The following is a 23,076-nucleotide window of genomic DNA, read 5'->3' as shown; positions in this document are numbered from 1 at the left end:
CTTCACTTTCTGCCATAAGGGTGGTGTCATCTGCATATCTGAGGTTATTGATATTTCTCCTGGCACTCTTTATTCCAGCTTGTGTTTCTTCCAGTCCAGCGTTTCTCATGATGTACTCTGCATATAAATTAAATAAGCAGGGTGACAATATACAGTCTTGACATACTCCTTTTCCTATTTGGAACCAGTCTGTTGTTCCATGTCCAGTTCTAACTGTTGCTTCCTGGCCTGCATACAGATTTCTCAAGAGGCAGGTCAGGTGGTCTGGTATTCCCATCTCTTGAAGAATTTTCCACAGTTTATTGTGATTCACACAGTCAAAGGCTTTGGCATAGTCAATAAAGCAGAAATAGATGTCTTTCTGGAACTCTCTTGCTTTTTCCATGATCCAGCGGATGTTGACAATTTGGTCTCTGGTTCCTCTTCCTTTTCTAAAACCAGTTTGAATATCAGGAAGTTCATGGTTCATATATTGCTGAAGCCTGGCTTGGAGAATTTTGAGCATTACTTTACTAGCATGTGAGATGAGTGCAATTGTGCAGTAGTTTAAGCATTCTTTGGCATTGCCTTTCTTTGGAATTGGAATGAAAAGTGACTTTTCCAGTCCTGTGGCCACTGCTGAGTTTTCCAAATTTGCTGGCATATTGAGTGCAGCACTTTCACAGCATCATCTTTCAGGATTTGAAATAGCTCCACTGGAATTCCATCACCTCCACTAGCTTTGTTCGTAGTGATGCTTTCTAAGGCACACTTGACTTCACATTCCAGGATGTCTGGCTCTAGGTGAGTGATCACACCATCGTGATTATCAGGGTCTTGAAGATCTTTTTTGTACAGTTCTTCTGTGTATTCTTGCCACCTCTTCTTAATACCTTCTGCTTCTGTTAGGTCCATACCATTTCTGTCCTTTATTGTGCCCATCGTTGCATGAAATATTCCCTTGGTTTCTCTAATTTTCTTGCAGAGTTCTCTAGTCTTTCCCATTCTATTTTCTCTGTGGCTGTGAGTTTAAACTCATAGATTCTTTCTTTCCTTCTTTAATATTCAAGGATTGATTTGGGACTTTTAGACTTAATGCAAACTCTTCAAATAAGAAATGCTAGAATTTTGAAGACTTATAGAAGTTGTTGCTTGTAATACTAGTTTTTGACTGAGCCATCTCTTCATTTTGATATAGCTTGATTATCCTCTACCTCATTTTTTCCCCTTCACTTGAGGAGAAGAGTTCACATGAGAACTCTTAAAATTATCACTGCAAATTTAAAAACAGGAATTTATTTTATTAATTTTAAATCTTTATTTTAAAATAAAAATAAAGTTGTAAGAATATATGGAGGCATTTTGCCAAGCGCTACCAATCTAAACTTTTCTTTTTCTTCTTTTTCCTTTAAGGAAAAGAAAACAAAGGGGAAGGAAAAAAAAAACAGAGCTTTTAAAAGCTATTAAAATGTACTGTGATTTATTGTACTATTCATTACAACTCATGATCTTCTTAGAATGAAAGGAATGCTTTCTATATACTCAATGATCGAAGAAAAAAGGGCAATGTGATTTATGTTTTTCAATGTCATACTGCTCATGAACAAGCTAAATTTAAAGCTCCGAGAAAAGGAAGAGCTTATTTGTATCTTAGGTAGGCTGGTACAGATATTTATATTGAAATTAAAACTTTTCATTATACAAATAAATAATGATGTTATATGGATATAAAGTGATTTAATTTATTTAACCTGTATAGACATCATTTCAATTACATGCTTTTGGTTCAAAGTCAAACAACTGTTACAATAATGATAAACCAGTTTTGTTAAAATTGATGCAAATACTCATGAAAAATAATATTTTTGTATTTGATTCTGTTATTTGAAAATTTTAAGTATATTTGGAAAATCTTGTGCCATGTCATTCTGCATTCTTAATTGCAATTTTTATTCTATTAAACAAATCAAGTATTTCTGATGAAAACTGACCATCTGAATTGAGATACACTATAAATGGAAAATCATGCTGAATTTTGAAGAGGTAGTAAAAACCAAGTAAAATACATGTGCAATATTTTATATTGATTCCTTTTGGAAATGATAGTATTTTGTATACATTTGATAAATAAAACATAATGCTAGAATTCATTGTTTTTTACTTTTGTGTGGCTACTAGAAAATTAAAGTGACATATATAGAGTTCACTTTATATTGTTATTGAACAGCATGAAGATCTGGTATATATTCACATCAATAAATTCAACCAATCAAAATCTATGTACTTGTGTTTTTTTGTTTGTTTGTTTTGTTTTGTCTTCCATTCTATAAGCTGCTTTCATAGAATATTTTGAAAGATTTTGCCAATTTGTATTAGCCTAATCTTACATTTCTGTGATATGTAAATGTTTAGTCCCCTTGGACATAGCATGCTGAAATCTGACTCTGGTGAAGGGTCTCCAGACAGCAAACAGGTAGTAGACGTAATTCCCCTCCAGCATCTGTGAGCAAGGCCTGATTCTGCTTCAAGTGAAGCTTGGTGAGAATGGGAGTTTGAGTGTAAATTGAATCAAATAAATCCTTTAAAATATCAATATGCTCAATATCAGTCTCCAGTTCTTTTCTGATATGTGCTGTAATTAGTATTTAAGATACTGGAAGGCTCTCTGAATATGCTATAATTTCTTAACTCAGAGTATTTGATTGTCTTTTAGGGCAATCATAGAGAATTTCTTCTTTCTTTAAGATCTTGAGACTTAAAATCTATCTGTATAGCAGCTTTAAACTTTCCAGTGTTTGAAACAGTCATTCACTCTCATGGTCTTACTATCTTCCTCACTCTTAGTGCATTGATATGTCAGTATGCATCTGGTCTGCCATGGAGGATAAAGAAGGATAATTTAGGCAACTTACTTGCAATTTTTTATGTACCGATTACTGGCATCCTATTTGGAAATAAATTAATAAGCTGCCATCAAGACCAACCAGCTATCAAGCCTGGATTCCACTCACTAGATTGGTCTTACCAGTTATTTTGTAAGTTTCAGTGACAGAATCTACTCTAGATAGTTTAAAAAGAAATTTAACAGAGGGAATTAGGCACTTTAAGCTGTTAGATGATATAATATATAATCCAGGAATGACTATCAGAACAAAGCCTCTGAATTGATTTGCAAAGGAGCTATAAGCTCTATCACTTCCGAAATTTGGGGAATAAAGAAACTATCATTGCAACTTCAGGCTTCTGAATTATATAGTCATTGTTGTGACCTAAGTTAGAAAAGAAATATCTGCCTGAGGTTTTGTAAGCCATCTGCAGTGTTTGTTTTATACCACTTTCCAACAACAGGAAACTTAGAAAACCGGACGAGTCAATTTGTGAGCATTTGCTACAGAAATTTGGGCATAGTATTATCAAGAACAGAAGAAACAAAACGGCTAATAAAAATAGCATTATTATAAAGCAAGTCTTTTATTTCAACAGATATTACAATTCACAAGGAAAAATAGACATACATACCATCAGAATGCATTATTTTACTCTCTCTCTCTCTCAGTAGTTGGTAGGTCAAGCAGACAAAAACATCTAGAAGAACAACATAATCAACAAGCTTAACTGGATGATTATAATCCTGAAAAGTAATAAAACATAAGATATTTTAAGTTAATATAAGATATATGTCAGAGAGATATCTCTAACTTTCAACACTGCTTGCTATACAAAAATCCTTTAAAAAATCATTCTGGACAAAGAGAAGTAAGCACCTTGCTTTTGTGATGTGAAGAAATCCAAAAGATGCCTAGAGGATTGTCTCCCAACAATGACCCCTCTGAATGATGGTAGTTTCAGATTGTTTTAAAGTAAAAGCATCAGTTGTAATGTATGTTGCCTCTAAGATCCTAAAAAGCTTATCAGAAGAATTTTGACTGCTTCTTTGTCCTTCTCAGTATGGTCAGTTGCATCAACACTTTGAGACCCTATGGACGGTAGCCCACCAGGCTCCCCTGTCCATGGGATTCTCCAGGCAAGAGTACCAGAGTGAATTGCCATGCCCTCCTCCAGGGGATCTTCCCAATCCAGGGATTGAACACACATCTCTTGAGTCTTCTGCATTGGCAGGCAGTTTTTTTACCACTAGTGCTTCTGGGGAAGCCCTTTTTTGTTCTTAGGAGTATACAAGGGCACCAACTTGTCTTTTACCTTTGAGGAGACAGTGGAACTACCGTAATGGTTAGCATTCTTTCTTTACCTTTCCCCTTGCCAAAATTCACAGCAGGAGCAGTATAATTGCCAGGTTCTCTGACTTTGGGTTTGGCTACATAACTTGTTTTGTCCAGCAGGAGGTAAGTGTCATGGTCTATGTGTGGGTTGGAAAAGAACACCCAGTAAAAAAAGGAGAATGGGGTTCACTGACAGAGAATGGGCCTGCATCCTGATAGTCAGGTAACACTTGTTGCCAAAATCTCAGCTTCCTGCCCACCACTGCCAAATATAAATATGGAGACAGAGTTTGGAGGGAATAGGAAAGAACGACTTTATTATTTTTGCCAGGCAAAACGGAAACACAGCAGGTTAGTGCCTCAAGAACTGTGCCCCTCTTTCTCAGGAACAGGGAGAGGTTTTTTTTATCCTTTTGAAGGTCTTGTGTGTTTTTTTTTTTTTCTCTTGCAGAGTTTCAAAATGGCCACAGCTGGCATCAGACAACTCAGCAACCGGGTCTTGTGTCCCTGAAGTTATCGTCCCGTGACCTTCTTTCTGAAATGCAGAATGTTACAAGAGAGTATAGGGGGAAAGGTATGCCAGGTGCAGAGTATAATCTGTATGGTTTCAGAGTGTAATTAGCTTCATGAAGGATAGCTACAAGTGTTTGTTGATAGTAAAAGCTAAAGAATAGTGGTTTATTTAACTCTTGTATGCCTGTTTGGCTGTTTCTTTGACAAAGGCTGTTTACTCATTTCTGTTGCAGCTTGTTTTTGCTGCAACAAGCTGACACCAACATGGGTCACTTGCCTGTTTTTATAGCCAGGGATCAAAGGAATGGGATAGAAATATTGCGAGTCATTTGCTGATTGGGTGGGGTATGTATACTGTCTAACTTACAGGGGGAAGGAGAACAGGACAAAAAGCTTTCCTTATATGAGATGGGAAACGGACAGGCCAGCTACCCAGGAGGGCTCCAAAAATTTCGGAACAGTTGCAGCATGCAGCAAGGGTGCTAAAGGTCTGCTGCTTTCTGTTTCCTGTTCTAGGGGCCTTTGAGCTTGTCTTGTTCTTTTTTCCTGAAGACACCACAGTAAGCTCACAAACTATCCTGCTTCACACCATGAAAAATAAAACCATCCTCAGTGGTAATTGTTTCTTCGATCCTGAAATGAAAGATACACAGAACTGATCTGAGCTTGATCTGCAGCCTGAAACAGAGAGTGGGTGCAAGAAAGAAATGTGTGCTTATAGATCACTGAGGTTTTAGAGCCGTTTTTAGGAAGAATATTTTGTTATGCCCCAGACGACTGGACATGCAAAATATTTACCTATGTGCAGATTCCTGAGTTTTCACAAGAACTAGCTCCTGTTTTGCTTCATAGGAATTTTCCAGAAGATTTTCTTAAAAACTGGGTGTGACTTTCAGTGTTCGAATCTAGGTCTTTACTTGAAACACTGTGTGACATTTCACTTCACTTCAGTCATATGCATATTATATGAGAAATAAAACCTGTGTCTGAATTGTAGCTCCCTTAACAGGGAACCAAAGACCAACCTCAAGACCTCCTAATTAAAAGAGAAAATTTACTAACAATATCTATTAAAATGATGCTCTTTAAATTGCTAATCTAGTGCCTGGGTGATTGCTTTCTCTTCTACAATGAAAATCTTCTGATCTTTCAGTTTATAGTAGAACTATTTTGTTTCTAAATGGTCTTCATAACCTCTTAATTTTTTAAGTTTTATCACAAGAATATTATAAAATAATCGGGAAAAGTATATCATTTATCTCCATTTTACATATAAAGAACAATGAAGGATCAAATTATAAACTGATAAGGAAAGCATCACTACATGGAAAATAGATGGGGAAACAGTGGAAACAGTGTCAGACTTTATTTTGGGGGGCTCCAAAATCACTGCAGATGGTGATTGCAGCCATGAAATTAAAAGACACTTACTCCTTGGAAGAAAAGTTATGACCAACCTAGATAGCATATTCAAAAGCAGAGACATTACTTTGCCAACAAAGGTCCGTCTAGTCAAGGCTATGGTTTTATTGTGGTCATGTATGGATGTGAGAGTTGGACTATGAAGAAAGCTGAGCACCGAAGAATTGATGCTTTTGAACTGTGGTGTTGGAGAAGACTCTTGCGAGTCCCTTGGACTGCAAGGAGAGCCAACCAGTGCATTCTAAAAGAGATCAGCCCTGGGTGTTCTTTGGAAGGAATGATGCTAAAGCTGAAACTCCAGTACTTTGGCCACCTCATGTGAAGAGTTGACTCATTGGAAAAGACTCTGATGCTGGGAGGGATTGGGGGCAGGAGGAGAAGGGGACGATCGAGGATGAAGTGGCTGGCTGGCATCACTGACTCAATGGACGTGAGTCTGAGTGAACTCCGGGAGTTAGTGATGGACAGGGAGGCCTGGCGTGCTGCGATTCACGGGGTCGCAAAGAGTTGGACATGACTGAGCAACTGAACTGAACTGAAGGAAAGCAATATGTTTTCTCTAATGCTGAGTATGGGAGACGTTCCTTAATGAGAAAATTCGTGTTTGTTGTTCAGAAAACCATTCTGTCCATAGATAAAACTCTAATTTTCAAATAACAGTTTAAGAAAAACATCTCTGAACGAAGCTATTGGTGGTTACATGCAGGATTTCAATTTTGTGAAATAATTTTATTGTAAAATATCTTTTGTGATCGGCTGGAATTTATGAATATGTATATATATTAAGATATATATGTATGTACATGTATATATATATCTTGAGAATTTGCAATAGGTTAATATATATTAATTACTTATGACTTAAAGAGCTCAGATAAAGTAAGGATAAAAGACTTGTAAATAACTAATGTCAGTAAGGTCCCACCTGCTATTATTTAATTATGCTGTATTCTACAAAACAGCCATGTAAGGGTCATTACTGTGAGGGATGTCAAATTGGCCGATTTAGTGTTACTTAGGGCTTACTTTATCTATATAACTGTCTTAGATAAGAATTGCAACCTAATAATGATTACATTAGTGTCAGAAGTGTAGGGGACACCTATGGTTTATTTAGTAGGAAAAGATAGTATTAATGTTCTAAATTGAATTGTACTATCTACTTTCAGATAGTTAAAATAGTGTATGTAAAATATCCAACCACTCATTAATGGTTGATACCTGAGAAATACCAAAGTGCTTGAAATATTTAAATGTCAGCTGCTACCTTAGGCCAAACATTTTGTCAAAAGTATGGATACAGGATGCTTGGGGCTGGTGCATGGGGATGATCCAGAGAGATGATATGGGGTGGGAGGTGGGAGGGGGCTCATGTTTGGGAACTCATGTACACCCGTGGTGGATTCATGTCAATGTATGGCAAAACCAATACAGTATTGTAAAGTAAAACAAAGTAAAAATAAAAATTAAAAAAAAAAGGTATGGTGGCTTAAATATATTATTGATACATCTAAATAAAGTTACCGTGCTTTATGAAGTAAAATTTAAATGTGTCATTTTTAGGTACATATGACTTATATTTTTTGTGTTTAACATGTTTATTCCTTTTGGTATTATGTTGCATTCTCCAAATTCATCTAAGTGAAAAAAAAAAAAAAACTTTTAAAAGTTTTTCTGGGCTTCCCTGGTGACTCAGATGGTCAAGAATCAGCCTCCAATGTGGGAGATCTGGTTTTGATCCCAGGATTTGGAAGATCTTCTAGAGGAGGGCATGGCAACCCCCTCCAGTATTCTTGCCTGGAGACTCCCCATGGACACAGGAGCCTGGTGAGCTACATCCATGGGGTCACAAAGAGTTGGACACAACCGAGCGATTAAGCACAGCACAGCACACAAGTGGGGGAAAAAAAAAAAAAAAACTACAGAAGGAAATTTGTAATAGTAAAGTTGAAATAATGTGTTTTATGTAAATTAATAATTTTCAGATAACACACATGCACATACACACAAAATCTGTATTTGATACTGAGTCATCAGAATCAATTATGAAACAGTAAAACATTACAGGAAATAGTACAAACTCAAAGCTACTTTAAAAAATGGAGCATTGTCATCTATATATTTTTAAGTTTCTAATTTTTTGAAAGCAGTTGAGTCTCCAGCATATGCATTACTCTAATGAACTAAGAAGTAAGCATCTTAAAAATATCTCCCATCTTCACAACAACAGTAATTTTTTGTTTTAAAACATTTATTTAAAATATATGTGAGCTTGTTGTTGTATTTTCATTCATAGGAGAAATCTTGAACAAATACAGAACAGCAGCAAATATAAGCACACCTATTTGAGCATGCTCATATGAACATGTGATCAATTGATTGCTAGTATGAATCTATGCTAACTAATCTAGCATAATAATGGGTAGGAATTGTAGAACATATTTGGAGAAAGTTTCTCTCTTCTATATAGGATGAAAAATTTTGGATTTGATGAAAAAGGGAAAATTTTCTCACATTGCTACATTAGCCAGTATGTCAATAGTTAGACTAAATGCAAAGATGTCTATCTTTGGTCTGAAGTTCAACTTTTCAGATTTATTAGAACAACTGATCAAGCTGTCTCTCTGGAACATGCCTAGACAGAAAGCACCAAGTAACAGAATAGCATATGGACATTGTGCCTTATAATTCACAAGGCATTTTACCATACATAATCTCATTTCTTCCTCGCAACAAAACAAATACATTGGTAGGTGAAATATTATATTCTAGAAGTTCAAAGGCAGAAGCAGAATGAAAGAATTTTAGTGATTCTCACATGAACACAGAGTTTGTGGTAATAGATTCAAGATGTAGATCAAAGTTATAAGTATTAATTACAGACTTCTTTCTTTTACATGTGCTCTTATGAAAATATTGAGAACATGTATTTTATCAAGATTTAATGTATATCATCATTTCGTTAAACATCAAACGTGAAAATTACTCGAGATAAATTCAAATTGATGATGAGCTTATTTTACATTTAGATCAATTATCATCCTCAAATATCTATTCTTCAGGGCACAGTGAGGTCAAACAAATGTACAATGGGCTTCCTACTTGGATGGTAATTTTGTTAGTGGTTGATAAATTGTATACAGGAAGTAAGATAACGTGCAGCCTTTTAACAAATATTATCTTTTAACAAATGTTAGAAATAGTACTAAAAGCAAAAAAATGAACAGTGAAAGAGAAAAACCTAGGTGTTTCTCTGTGAGTGTGTGCTTGCATATATATACTTACATGATGCCTGATATGCCACGTTCCAACTGAATCCTCGATATGCAGAAAAACTGTTAGCATTACAAGAAGCTCTTCTCTTCCATTCAAGAATCTTAGTCTAGTAAGAAACACCATTATTAATCAAATAATCATTTTCCATCCATGTATTCATTCATTCAGCTAATATTTAAAGAACACTATAGATGAGAAACTATTCTCAGAGAGCGCTACAGACATGGTTGTGTAAATACAGGTGCCATTGCACAGATACAAAGTCATAGAACTGGGACACCATATATCCTGCAACTGGAACACACAAGTCCATCTGCCTGAAAGTGAGGTCTTGTGAACAATCAACTATGTCCAACTCTTCTTCATCTATCTAGAAAATGCTAACTAAAGGTGGAAAACAATTTGAAGTTTCTTTGGTTTGAAAATGCATGCAATTTTGCATTATTTGATAATATATAATGTATATTATACCATATACTGGGCTTCCCACGTGGCTCAGACAGTAAAGAATCTGCCGGCAATGCGAGAAACCTGGGTTCGATTCCTGGGTTGGGAAGATCCCCTGGAGGAGGAAATGGCAACCCACTCTAGTATTCTTGCCAGGAGAATCCCCATGGACAAAGGAGCCTGGCAGGCTACTGTCCCTGGGGTCACAATGAGTCGGACACAGCTGAGCAACTAAGCACAGCACACCACATGTAATATTTGTAATTCTGCATTATTTGATAATATATAATGTATTTTATATCGTATCAGTTCAGTTCAGTTCAGTTGCTCAGTTGTGAATGAATCGCAGCTCGCCAGGCCTCCCTGTCCATCACCAACTCCTGGGGTTCACTCAGACTCACGTCGAGTCAGTGATGCCAGCCAGCCATCTCATCCTCGGTCGTCCCCTTCTCCTCCTGCCCCTAATCCCTCCCAGCATCAGAGTCTTTTCCAATGAGTCAACTCTTCGCATGAGGTGGCCAAAGTACTGGAGTTTCAGCTTTAGCATCATTCCTTCCAAAGAAATCCCAGGGCTGATCTCCTTTAGAATGGACTGGTTGGATCTCCTTGCAGTCCAAGGGACTCACAAGAGTCTTCTCCAACACCACAGTTCAAAAGCATCAATTCTTCGGCACTCAGCTTTCTTCACAGTCCAACTCTCACATCCATACATGACTACTGGAAAAACCATAGCCTTGACTAGATGGAGCTTTGTTGGCAAAGTAATGTCTCTGTTTTGAATATGCTATCTAGGTTGGTCATAACTTTTCTTCCAAGGAGTAAGCGTCTTTTAATTTCATGGCTGCAGTCACCATCTGCAGTGATTTTGGAGCCCCCAAAAATAAAGTCTGACTCTGTTTCCACTGTTTCCCCATCTATTTCCCATGAAGTGATGGGACCAGATGCCAAGATCTTCGTTTTCTGAATGTTGAGCTTTAAGCCAACTTTTTCACTCTCCTCTTTCACTTTCATCAAGAGGCTTTTTAGAAACTCTTCACTTTCTGCCATAAGGGTGGTGTCATCTGCATATCTGAGGTTATTGATATTTCTCCTGGCAATCTTGATTCCAGCTTGTGCTTCTTCCAGCCCAGCGTTTCTCATGATGTACTCTACATAGAAGTTAAATAAGCAGAGTGACAATATGCAGTCTTGACGTACTCCTTTTCCTATTTGGAACCAGTCTGTTGTTCCATGTCCAGTTCTAACTGTTGCTTCCTGACCTGCATATAGGTTTCTCAAGAGGCAGGTCAGGTGGTCTGGTATTCCCATCTCTTGAAGAATTTTCCACAGTTTATTGTGATCCACATAGTCAAAGGTTTTGGCATAGTCAATAAAGCAGAAATAGATGTTTTTCTGGGGCTATCTTACTTTTTCGATGATCCAGCAAATGTTAGCAATTTGATCTCTGGTTCCTCTGACATTTCTAAAACCAGATTGAATATCTGGAAATGACAATTAATAATTAATATATGGTACTATGATGAAGACATTAGTTTTTACTTACCTACTTCTAATTTTTAAGTGAAATTGATAATTGGAGTTCTACTGAGACTTGTTTAACGAATGATAAGCAATTATTTCATCTGCAGCATAATTTTCAACTATGTTTTTAAAATTGCAGGAATTATGGAATCAAGATTGCCAGGAGAAATATCAATAACCTCAGATATGCAGATGACACCACCCTTATGGCAGAAAGTGAAGAGGAACTAGAAAACCCCTTGATGAAAGTGAAAGAGGAGAGTGAAAAAGCTGGCTTAAAGTTCAACATTCAGAAAATGAAGATCATGGCATCTGGTCCCATCACTTCATGGGAAATAGTTGGGGAAACAGTGGAAACAGTGTCAGACTTTATTTTTGGGGGCTCCAAAATCACTGCAGATGGTGACTGCAGCCATGAAATTAAAAGATGCTTACTCCTAGGAAGAAAAGTTATGGCCAACCTAGATAGTATATTCAAAAGCAGAGACATTACTTTGCCGACTAAGGTCCGTCTAGTCAAGGCTATGGTTTTTCCTGTGGTCATGTATGGATGTGAGAGTTGGACTGTGAAGAAAGCTGAGTGCCGAAGAATTGATGCTTTTGAACTGTGGTGTTGGAGAAGACTCTTGCGAGTCCCTTGGACTGCAAGGAGAGCCAACCAGTCCATTCTGATGGAAATCAACCCTGGGATTTCTTTGGAAGGAATGATGCTGAAGCTGAAACTCCAGTACTTTGGCCACCTCATGTGAAGAGTTGACTCATTGGAAAAGACTCTGATGCTGGGAGGCACTGGGGGCAGGAGGAGAAGGGGATGACTGAAGATGTGATGGCTGGATGGCATCACGGACTCGATGGATGTGAGTCTGAGTGAACTCCGGGAGATGGTGATGGACAGGGAGGCCTGGCGTACTGTGATTCATGGGGTCTCAGAGAGTCGGACACGACTGAGCAACTGAACTGAACTGAACTGAAAACTAGAGAGATAGAATAAGAAACTCTTCTGGAGACCCATGAATACAAAAGCAAAGTAATATATTATTTAGAGAGGACTTACTGCATTATTTTTCACATTACTAGAGATATTGCTATCTACCTTGCAGGAGAGTAATGAGACCATCTAGGTAAAGACACTTTTCACAGTATAAAACATATGATTAGGAAATCAGTAAATACTAAATATCAAGAGATATATTCTTGACTACTTCTGCAATAGTTCAGTTTAGAAATAATGCAGATAATACCACATGCTTATTTTATTTATGTAATATAATATTTTACTCTCAAGTCAACAAACAACCTTATCTGTTTCCTGAGAAACCTGTATGCAGGACAAGAAGCAAAAGTTAGAACCAGATATGGAACAACAGACTGGTTCTAAATCTGGAAAGGAGTATGTCAAGGCTGTATATTGTCACCCAGCTTATTTAAATTATATTCAGAGTACCTCAAGCTAAATGCTGGGTTGGATGACTCACAAATTGAAGTTAAGATTGCCAGGAGAAACATCAACAACCTCAAATTTGCAGATGATACCACTCTGATGGCAGAAAGTTAAGAGGAACTAAAGAGCCTCTAGATGAGGGTGAAAGAGGAGAGTGAAAAAACTGGCTTGAAACTCACTCAATATTAAAAAAGCTAACATGGTATTCACATAACTTCATGGCAAATAGATGGGAAAAAAGTGGAAATAGTGACAGATTTTATCTTCTAGTTCTCCCAAATCTCTGTGGATGGTGACTGCAGCCATGAAATAAAAGGCAATTGCTCCTTGGAAGAAAAGTTATAAAAAACCTAGACAGTGTATTAAAATGCAGAGGCATCATTTTACCAACAAGATTCCTAAGCTTAAAGCTATGGTTTTTCCAGTAGTCATGTATGGATGTGAGAGTTGGACTATAAAGAAACCTGAGTGCCAGAGAATCGATGCTTTCAAATTGTGGTGCTGGAGAAGACTCTTGAGAGTCCCTTAGACTGCAAGGAGATCCAACCAGTCAATTCTAGAGGAAATAAACCTTGAATATTCATTGGAAGGAGTGATGTTGAAGCTGAAGCTCTAATACTTTGGCCACCTGATGTGAAGAGCTGACTCACTGGAAAAGACCCTGATGCTGGGAAAGACTGAGGGCAAGAGGAGAAGGGAGCAATAGAGGATGAGATCATTGAATGGCATCCCTGACTCAGTGGACATGAGTTTGAGCAAGCTCCAGGAGATGGTGAAGGACAGAGAAACCTGACGTGCTTCAGTTCATGAGGTTGCAAAGAGTTGGACCTGACTTAGTGACTGAACAAGAACAACACCAACAAATGCAACAAATAAAACAAACAGAAAACATTTCATCACAATATGCTACTTTATCAAGCAATATTTTGATAACATATTCCTTTAGTCATTATAAACTTCCTAAAACATAAAAGAAATTAAATCTGGAAGAAAGCTTACTATACCAGATACTGTGGTCAGAACTCTGTATGCTGGTGGTTATACTCTGGTACATCACAGATCATCCACCTCATTTCCACTATCTTGCCTATAGTAACCTCTACTTCCTGCACTGCCACCTAAGCCGTCAGGAATACCACTGATCTCCACTATAAATCATTCCACACTCCCATTCCCCCAAAAGATCATTAATCTCCCATTTTATCCATTCCATTTCTTCCGTAACACCCCATTTCAGATCCTCACATTCCAAAGGCACTTCCAGGGCTATAATTCAAGAAAAGTTCAGTATGTTAATGCTGTGTGTTATTCTTATCTTTAGACATGGCTAGCTACTGCTACTTCATGTGTCATTAAGTTTACATCTGCTTTTCCTGTTGTTCTGTCATCCGCTCCAATATCAGTATGAACTAGTATTGGACTTAGTGCTGAGAAGAAATTAACAATATCATTTTCAGTTGAATGAACTTGTATCCTCTCATGTGTACAATATGACCACCATGAAAATCTGAACTTACACAAGCAGCTCTACCATAGCCATGAACTCCCATACTTCTTCCATCTCTCGTTTAAGCATCAACGCCACCCTTTCCTTAGTCAGAATTATTAGAGCTACCATAGTCATCACAACCCCCATAACCTTATTGGGGAAGAAAAAGCCAGGACAGATGCCAGAAATATAACAAGTATCTTCTTTTCATCATCCATCCTCCACCTCTGATGCAGTGTGATAGTTTTGATGAATATTTGATCTGGAATAAATGACCCCTTTCATCTCACTGGTAATTTGATATAGCCAGCAAAATCTGCTGAAATTTCAAGATAGGAAGTTTGAGAATACACTAGATAGTAAGGAGGATAGTGTTAATGACATACACAGTCTTACAAAATTATGATGCAAATATAAAATGGTATTTGATGATTATTTAAAAAGTGAAATTTCATTTCTTTACCAAGCAAGGATATAGTTGGATTTCTGAAGTCAGTGCAGCAAATCGGTTGCACAGAATTTGTGCATCACATAACTCAATGTTGTAGAAAACTGGATTGAGCCTTGTCTTTTAAATTTATGTAACATTTCATATTATATACTGCTGAGATCACCTAACTGACTCATATCTAGGCTCAAGTACTTTTATTTCTTTAATATTTATCCATCTTTCATATATAAATATAAAAATACACAGAAACATTTTACTGGTTTCCCATCTAACATTTTTAAAACATTGGTATTTTGCTTTCTTCCTTTGATGTTCTCTTATTGTGTGGCTCCACATTTTTCTTCTCAGTGCCAGATTATCCTTTTAGACAAGAGAGCTAAGAATCTGAAGGATGTTCCTTTTTGAGGATTTAGATTTCCAAATGATCAATAATTTATAATGACTCGAGTACTGAAAGTTATCAGAATTCATTAACTTCTCAAATGAAGTTTCCTTCATATGAAAAAGAATTTCCTCTTATCTCTAAAGAATTGTTAGTCTCAATATTTTGGAGACTAGTATAGAGCTGAAGAGCATTTTTCTAAGATTGAGTTTCTGTACTGTGTGTGTGTGTGTGTGTGTGTGCGCGCGCGTGCCATGCATGAGTGTGTGTGGTGAGTGAGTGGTGTGTTGTGCATGCATACTCTAATGTACTCATCTGTGCCTCTTTGTGGTGGTAAAATATTTTCTTTCCCCTTTACAAATAAAAGTGTCTTATTCTAAAGAAGATACATAAACTATCAAATGCAATGTGATGTTTTTGTTAAATAATAAGCAACAGAAGCATACAGAAATAAATATTTCTCATGGAGATAAAATATATACAACTATAAAATCATAAATATACTGGAGAATTATAATATGAATTTGTAAATTGTATGCAAATAGCTTGAAACCAGATCTATAAAGACATAAATAAAGCAACAAGACTGAAAGGTTTATATGTTGGCTTGTTTATAGAGTAGCACAAACATTTTTCTTTTTTAATTGGCAATTAATTTTCGGCAGCCATCTAGGTACTTTCATGTCAAATTACTTTTCCTACACTAAACAAGATTAGGCATCCAAGCAGCAAAGCACTTACATGAAAAGTGAGAAACTGACTGTCAAGTGGATATTTTCCACCTATAACCAATTAAAATGTTTCTTTTTTTGATGAATGGGTGTTGTAATTTCTCATTTTGTATTTTTACCTAAGTACATACCTGTGTAACATCTCAGTTCACAAGGGCTAAAAAAGATGAGTGTTGATATTTCTGTTATTTCTTTCATGCATATACCTTTAGAATGAAATGAAGGCACATTTTAGTAAAACAGAGTTTTATTATGCTACTGCACACAAAAATACATCAACAGTATATGTACAAGTGCATATATGCTGCTGCTACTGCTGTTGCTAAGTCGCTTCAGTCGTGTCCAACTCTGTGCGACCCCAGAGACGGCAGCCCACCAGGCTGCCCCGTCCCTAGGATTCTCCAGGCAAGAACACTGGAGTGGGTTAAGTCTGTGAAAATATATATACACATATGTGTTTTTAAGCAACAATTAAACCTCAAATATATTTCTATTAGAAGATTTTAGCTTTTCAGTCCCCTGTAGATTATAATTTTACATTGAAATGTAAAGATACCTGTATTTAAAAATTAGAATCTTGACACATAAGGTAAAAAAGTAATGTATTATTGATAATCTTCAAATGAATGACATAAAAAGGAAAATATTGATTTTTTGGAAGATGTCTCATTTTTCTTACTTCACAGAAGACTGATGCAGGTTCATGAGCCTATCAATATCATTTGAATTAATGCATATTCCTTACTATTGATTGCTTTAACAATGATTGTCATAACTGATTTATGGGCACTTACGCCTGTTAAATATTTTAAGAAGTAAATATCAGATTTGTATGTATAAGTAGATTGACTTGAATAAACAACAAGGTTGGATGTTAACATTATGCCTTTTGATGTAAGCCATATTATAATACATATGCAAGATGTATTTTTGAGAGAGTAGCAAAAATTCAACTAAAAGTTAATATTAGACCACATTGCTTACTAGAATTAGATGCAGAATTCTCTCTAAGAATTAAAAAAAGCACCCTAAATTGAAAGTAGCAATTCTCAAGTTACTTGGAAATATACCTAACTTCTATGAGAAAAATAAACTAGAACACAAAATTTGAGTATCATTTTAATGCTTAAAATGGATTTGTTCCTATTGCTTAGAATAGGTCAGAACATAGGACTACAATTCTTAATTTCAGTTTCCTATGGTGACTGATACGTAATATTCCCCAAATAATTGGGAGAAGATACTATGAAATGGGAGACAAAGTAGGGGCATATATGTCTATGTAACTCTTTATTTAGCATGATTATCTTTGACTTGAGAAATTATATGTGATAGCTACAGTTATTTACCAAGGAACCTACTAAAAAAGTTTATTGAATTATCACATATGTACCATATATTCACTGGCTTTAAGAGTACAAATCAATGATTTTTATTATTCTTTGTTGTTTATTTGTGCAAACATTTCTGTGCTATAACTTTAGTGTATTGTATTATCCCAAAAACACTTGTTAGTCACTGCTGTCACTTCCTATTTCCAACTCTAGTCTCAGAAAATTGTTAATATACTTACTGTCTCTAAAGATTTGTTTTTTTCTGGATATTTCACATAAATATGCTCACGCATGCCTGCTCAGTGCTATTGGACTCTGAGACCCTGTGACCATTAGCCTGCCAGGCTCCTCTATCCATATTATTTTCCCAACAAGAATACTGGAATGGGTTGCCATTTACTCTGTCAAGGGATCTTCTTGACCCAGGGACGGAACCAGTGTCTCCTGTATCATAAGAGGATTCTTTATTGCTGAGTCATGAGGAAAAATCTTTTCCGTAAATAAAATCATACATAACGTGGTCTTTTGCATCTGGTTTCTTTCATCCAGCATATTACTTTAAATGTTCATCCATGTTGCAGCATGTATCAGCATTTCACTCATTCGTTATTGGCAGATACTATTTCATTGTAGGTATAACCACATTTTTTTTTTTTTTAATACATTCACCAGCAGATGGATATATGCATTGTTTTGGGCTATTACAAATGTCATTTCTGTGATCTTTCATGTAAAAAACCTTTACATGGCTCGTTCAAACTCATATTGATTGAATTGGTGATGCCATCAAGCCAGCTCATCCTTTGTTGTCCCCTTCTCCTCCTGCCTTCAATTCTGCCCAGCATCAGGGTGTTTTGCAATGAGTCAGCTCTTCACATTAAGTGGCCAAAGTATCGGAGTTTCAGCTTCAGCATCAGTCCTTCCAGTGAATTTTCAGGACTGATTTCCTTTAGGATGGACTGGTTGGATCTCCTTGAATGGTTTGCCTTGGAAATGAACAGAGATCATACTGCCATTTTTGAGACTGCATCCAAGTATTGCATTTTGTACCCTTGTTTTGACTATGATGGCCACTCCATTTCTTCTAAGGGATTCTTGCCCACAATAGTAGATATAATGGTCATCTGAGTTAAATTCACCCATTACAGTCCATTTTAGTTCATTGATTCCTAAAATGTTGATGTTCACTCTTGCCATCTTCTAATTTGCCTTGATTCATTCCAGGTTCCTACACAACAAAGGTCCGTCTCTTCAAGGCTATGGTTTTTCCAGTGGTCATGTATGGATGTCAGAGTTGGACTGTGAAGAAAGCTGAGCACTGAAGAATTGATGCTTTTGAGCTGTGGTCTTGGAGAAGAGTCTTGAGAGTCCCTTGGACTGCAAGGAGATCCAACCAGTCCATTCTGAAGGAGATCAGCCCTGTGTGTTCTTTGGAAGGACTGATGCTAAAGCTGAAACTCCAATAATTTGGCCACCTCATGATAACAGTTGACTCATTGGAAAAGACTCTGATGCTGGGAGGGATTGGGGGCAGGAGGAGAAGGGGATGACAGAGGATGAGATGGCTGGATGACATCACCGAGTCAATGGACATGAATTTGAGTGAACTCTGAGTGAACTCCCTCTGGACAGGGAGGCCTGGCATGCTGCAATTCATGGGGTTGCAGAGTCAGACACGACTGAACGACTGAACTGAACTGAACTGAACTGAACTGGACTGAACTGAACTGATGCAACAGCTCTTTATAGCATCAGACTTTACTTCCATCACAAGTCACAAGCCCAACTGGGTGTTGTTTTTGCTTTGGCTCCATCTCTTCATTCTTCCTGGAGTTATTGCTCCACTCATCTCCAGTAGCATTTTGTGTACCTACCAACGTGGGGATTTCATCCTCTAGTGTCATACCTTTTTGCCTTTTCATAGTGTTCATGGAGTTCTCAAGGCAAGAATGCTGAAGCGGTTTGCCATTTCCTTCTCCAGTTGACCACATTTTGTCAGAACTCTCCACCATGACCCATCCATCTTGGGTGGCCCTACACAGTATGGCTCATAGCTTCATTGAGTTAGACAAGGCTGTGGTCCATGTGATCAGATTGGTTAGTTTTCTGTGATTTTGGTTTTCAGTCTATCTGCTCTCTGATGGAAAAGGAGAAGAGGCTTATGAAAGCCTCCCGATGGCAGAGACTGACTGAGGGGGAAACTGGGTCTTGTGCTGATGGACCATGCATAGTAAATCTTTAATCCAACTTTCTGTTGATGATCTGTGCTGTGTTCCCTTCCTGTTATTTGACCTGAGGCCAAACCATTGTGGATGTAATAAAGATAATGGTGACCTCCTTCAAAAGGTCCCATGTGTGCATTGTTACACTCAGGGACCCCAACCCTGCAGCAGGCCACTGTCGACCCACTTCTCCACCAGAGACTCCTGGTTCCTCACGGGCAAGTCTGGGTCAGTCTCTTGTGGGGTTACTGTTCCTTTCTCCTGGGTCCTGCTGCACACAAGGTTTTGTCTGTGTCCTCCAAGAGTCTGTTTCCCCAGTCCTGTGTAAGTTCTGGTGGCTCTAGGGTGGGGTTAATGGTGACCTCCTCCAAGAGGGCTTATGCCATACCCAGGTCTACTGCACCCAGAGCCCTTGCCCCTGTAGCAGTCCACTGGTGACCCATACCTCCTCATTCCAGTTCAGTCAGTTCAGTTGCTCAGTCATGTCTGACTCTTTGTGATCTCATGGACCACAGTGCACCAAGCCTCCCTGTCCATCACCAATTCCCAGAGTCTACTCAAACTCATGTCCATTGAGTCAGTGATGCCATCTAACCATCTCATCCTCTATCATCCCCTTCTCCCTCTGCCCTCAATCTTTCCCAGCATCAGGGTCTTTTCAAATGAGTCAGCTCTTTGCATCAAGTGGCCAAAGTATTGGAGTTTCAGCTTCAAAATCCATACCTCCTCAGGAGACACTCAAACACAGTTCTATCTCAGTCTCTGTGGGGTCTCTGTGTCCTGGTACATAGAAGGTATCTTTGGACCCTCTGAGTGTCTCTGGTGGGTATGGGGTTTGATTCTAAACATGATTTTGCCCCTCCTACCATCTTGTTGGGGCTTCTCCTTTGCGTTTGGAAGTGGGGTATCTCCTCAAAATCAGCAATATAGAGTTGGAGAAAATGAGAAAAGAACAGTAGACTGGCCATCTTGCAGTGATATACAAGAAGAGGGAACCCTGTAAGATTATGTTTTTTTGTAAGGGAAGACAATGTGTTGTGGATAAAATGCCACACACTCTCATTGTTATTACTAAGATTTAGTACATTTTGTTGAATGAATCTTTTTTTTTTCCATTTGCTGTATACCCTTAGGATAATTTACAATGGCTTAAATTATTATTTGAAATAAAATTCTCTGTATATAAATGGTTGATGAATAAAGCATCTATTATGCTCCTTCTTCTATCATTTCAGAAGAAGTCAGTCTCTTAAGGAACTTACTTTTAAAGCTAATGATTTTGTTTTTATTATCAAAAAGCAAAATTATTCATTTGAGACATAAACACTTTAGGGACTCAAGTATATTACAAGTTTTTATAAATATTACTAAATACACTGAAATGTTTCTTTTAAAACTAATATCTTCATAATTAAAATTGCCAAATGACAATACTCTATCAACCATTATAATACACATAATGCCATTATAGCATTTTTTTCTTCTAAAGAGTCTTCATTTAATTGTTCTTGATAAAATATCATTTGCTGTCATAACACCAAAATCATTCTGAGTGTAAATTTTAATTGATAATCTATAGTCTAATTGCTAATCCCATTCTGCACTAATTTATAATTCTACTTATGTCATAAATATGAATGTGTAGTTTCAAATAATATACTATCATGCATTTGTTCAAGGACTGCCTTTAATTACTTCCATAATTTCTGGTCTTCTGGTGTAGGTGGGAGAAATTTGGGTAACCCTTTGGATGCTACCACTGTTTTATGTGTCAAAATTGGATTAGATACTATGCATAATGCAAATAACCATGTAATTATTTTGAATTTACAATGTATTTACTATGTAATTGCATAGTAAGTACCATATAATTACAAGATGATTACATGATTATTTCTGCCTTTTACACAGCTTTAAAAGCAAAAGATTTTGTTGCAATTATTATTGGCATTTATTGGTAAGTGTTACATAGTAGGGAACAAAATATTTATCATATAATCAACCAACTAAGGAACGGCTATTGACTCTTTTCACTTGAAAAAATTATATTTAAAAGTTATTTTAGTGAACCTAAAATTGCTTTACAATGAATTTTATTAATTAAAGAATTTAATGCACTTGAAGTTAAACATGAATACAGGCACAATTTGATATCTCTCAAAGAGTTGATCATTGTGTACACCATTCTGTTTAACTATTGTTATTGTGGATTTTTATTTGAGATTTTTGAGTTTCAGGTTAATTTCTTTGCGTATTCCAAGAACGTCTTAAATGACCAATATAAGGAGAAACTCAAGAGATAAACATGCTATTTCACTTTTTGACTTTTTACCTAAAAATGTCCATACTTATGATAATAAAACATATTATGCTTCTAAAAATTCTTGACTAATATATTTTGCAATTATAAAATTTATGTATTTTATATTAAAGGATTATTCAGTTGAGTTCAGTTGCTCAGTCGTGTTCGACTCTTTGCGACCCCATGAATTGCAGCATGCCAGGCCTCCCTGTCCATCACCAACTCCTGGAGTTCACTCAAACTCACATCCATCGAGTCGGTGATGCCATCCAGCCATCTCATCCTCCTTCGTCCCCTTCTCTTCCTGCCCCCAATCCCTCCCATCATCAGAGTCTTTTCCAATGAGTCAACTGTTCACATGAGGTGGCCAAAGTACTGGAGTTTCAGCTTTAGCATCAGTCCTTCCAAAGAAATCCCAGGACCGATCTCCTTTTAGTGTTACATGAAAACTGGAGAAATAGTACATATTTTCTGCACCCTCTACATTTTCTGCTTCCACTATTATTAACATCTTGTGTTATTCTGGTATAATTGTTATAATAAATGAATTAGTACTGATACATTATTGTTAACTAAAGTCCATCATTTATTCTGATTTCCTTGGAAGTGAAAAGTGAAAGTGAAGTCGCTCCGTCATGTCTGATTTCCTTAGTTTGTAACAAATGTTCTTTTTCTGTTCTTGGGTTATATTCATAACACCATATTGCATTCAGTAGTGATGTCTATTTAGTATCTTCTTGGATGTGAGTTTCTCAGATTTTCCTTGTTTTTGATGACCTTGAGAGTTTGAAAAAGTGTTGGTTAGGTATTTGTAGAATATCCCTCAAATGGGATTTGCTTCATGTTTTTCTCATGCTTAGGTGATTGCTATGTGTTTGGGGAAGGAAGATCACAGGTGAAAAGTGCTAATATAATCACACCATATCAAGAGTACATAATATAAGCATGATTTATCACAGCTGGAGTTAACCTTAATCGCCTGGCTGAGGCTGTGTTTGTCAGAGTTCTCAACTCTAAAGTGACTTTTTTTTTTCCTATCCCTTTTCCATGCTATAATCTTGGAAGAAGTTCACTATGCACAGCCCACAATTAAACAGAAAAGCTACACTCTAACTCCTTGAGGGCAAAATAGCTACATAAATTATTAGATATTCTTTTACATGGCAGATACATCTCTTCTCTTCCACTTAGTTATTTATTCCACCATTTATTTATATCTGTATGGACTCATGCATATTTATTCTAGATTTTGGTTTATAATCTAACACTGCTTTAGTTTGTTGCTCAAATTTTTCCAGCATTTGCCCCAGGATGCTCTCTTGATTGGCTCCTGTGTTCCTTAGACA

The sequence above is a fragment of the Budorcas taxicolor genome, chromosome 12 (assembly GCF_023091745.1).
Source record: "Budorcas taxicolor isolate Tak-1 chromosome 12, Takin1.1, whole genome shotgun sequence".
NCBI classification, from domain to species: domain Eukaryota; kingdom Metazoa; phylum Chordata; class Mammalia; order Artiodactyla; family Bovidae; genus Budorcas; species Budorcas taxicolor.
The sequence above is the reverse complement of the archived record's forward strand: the minus strand, read 5'-3'. Positions refer to the sequence as shown.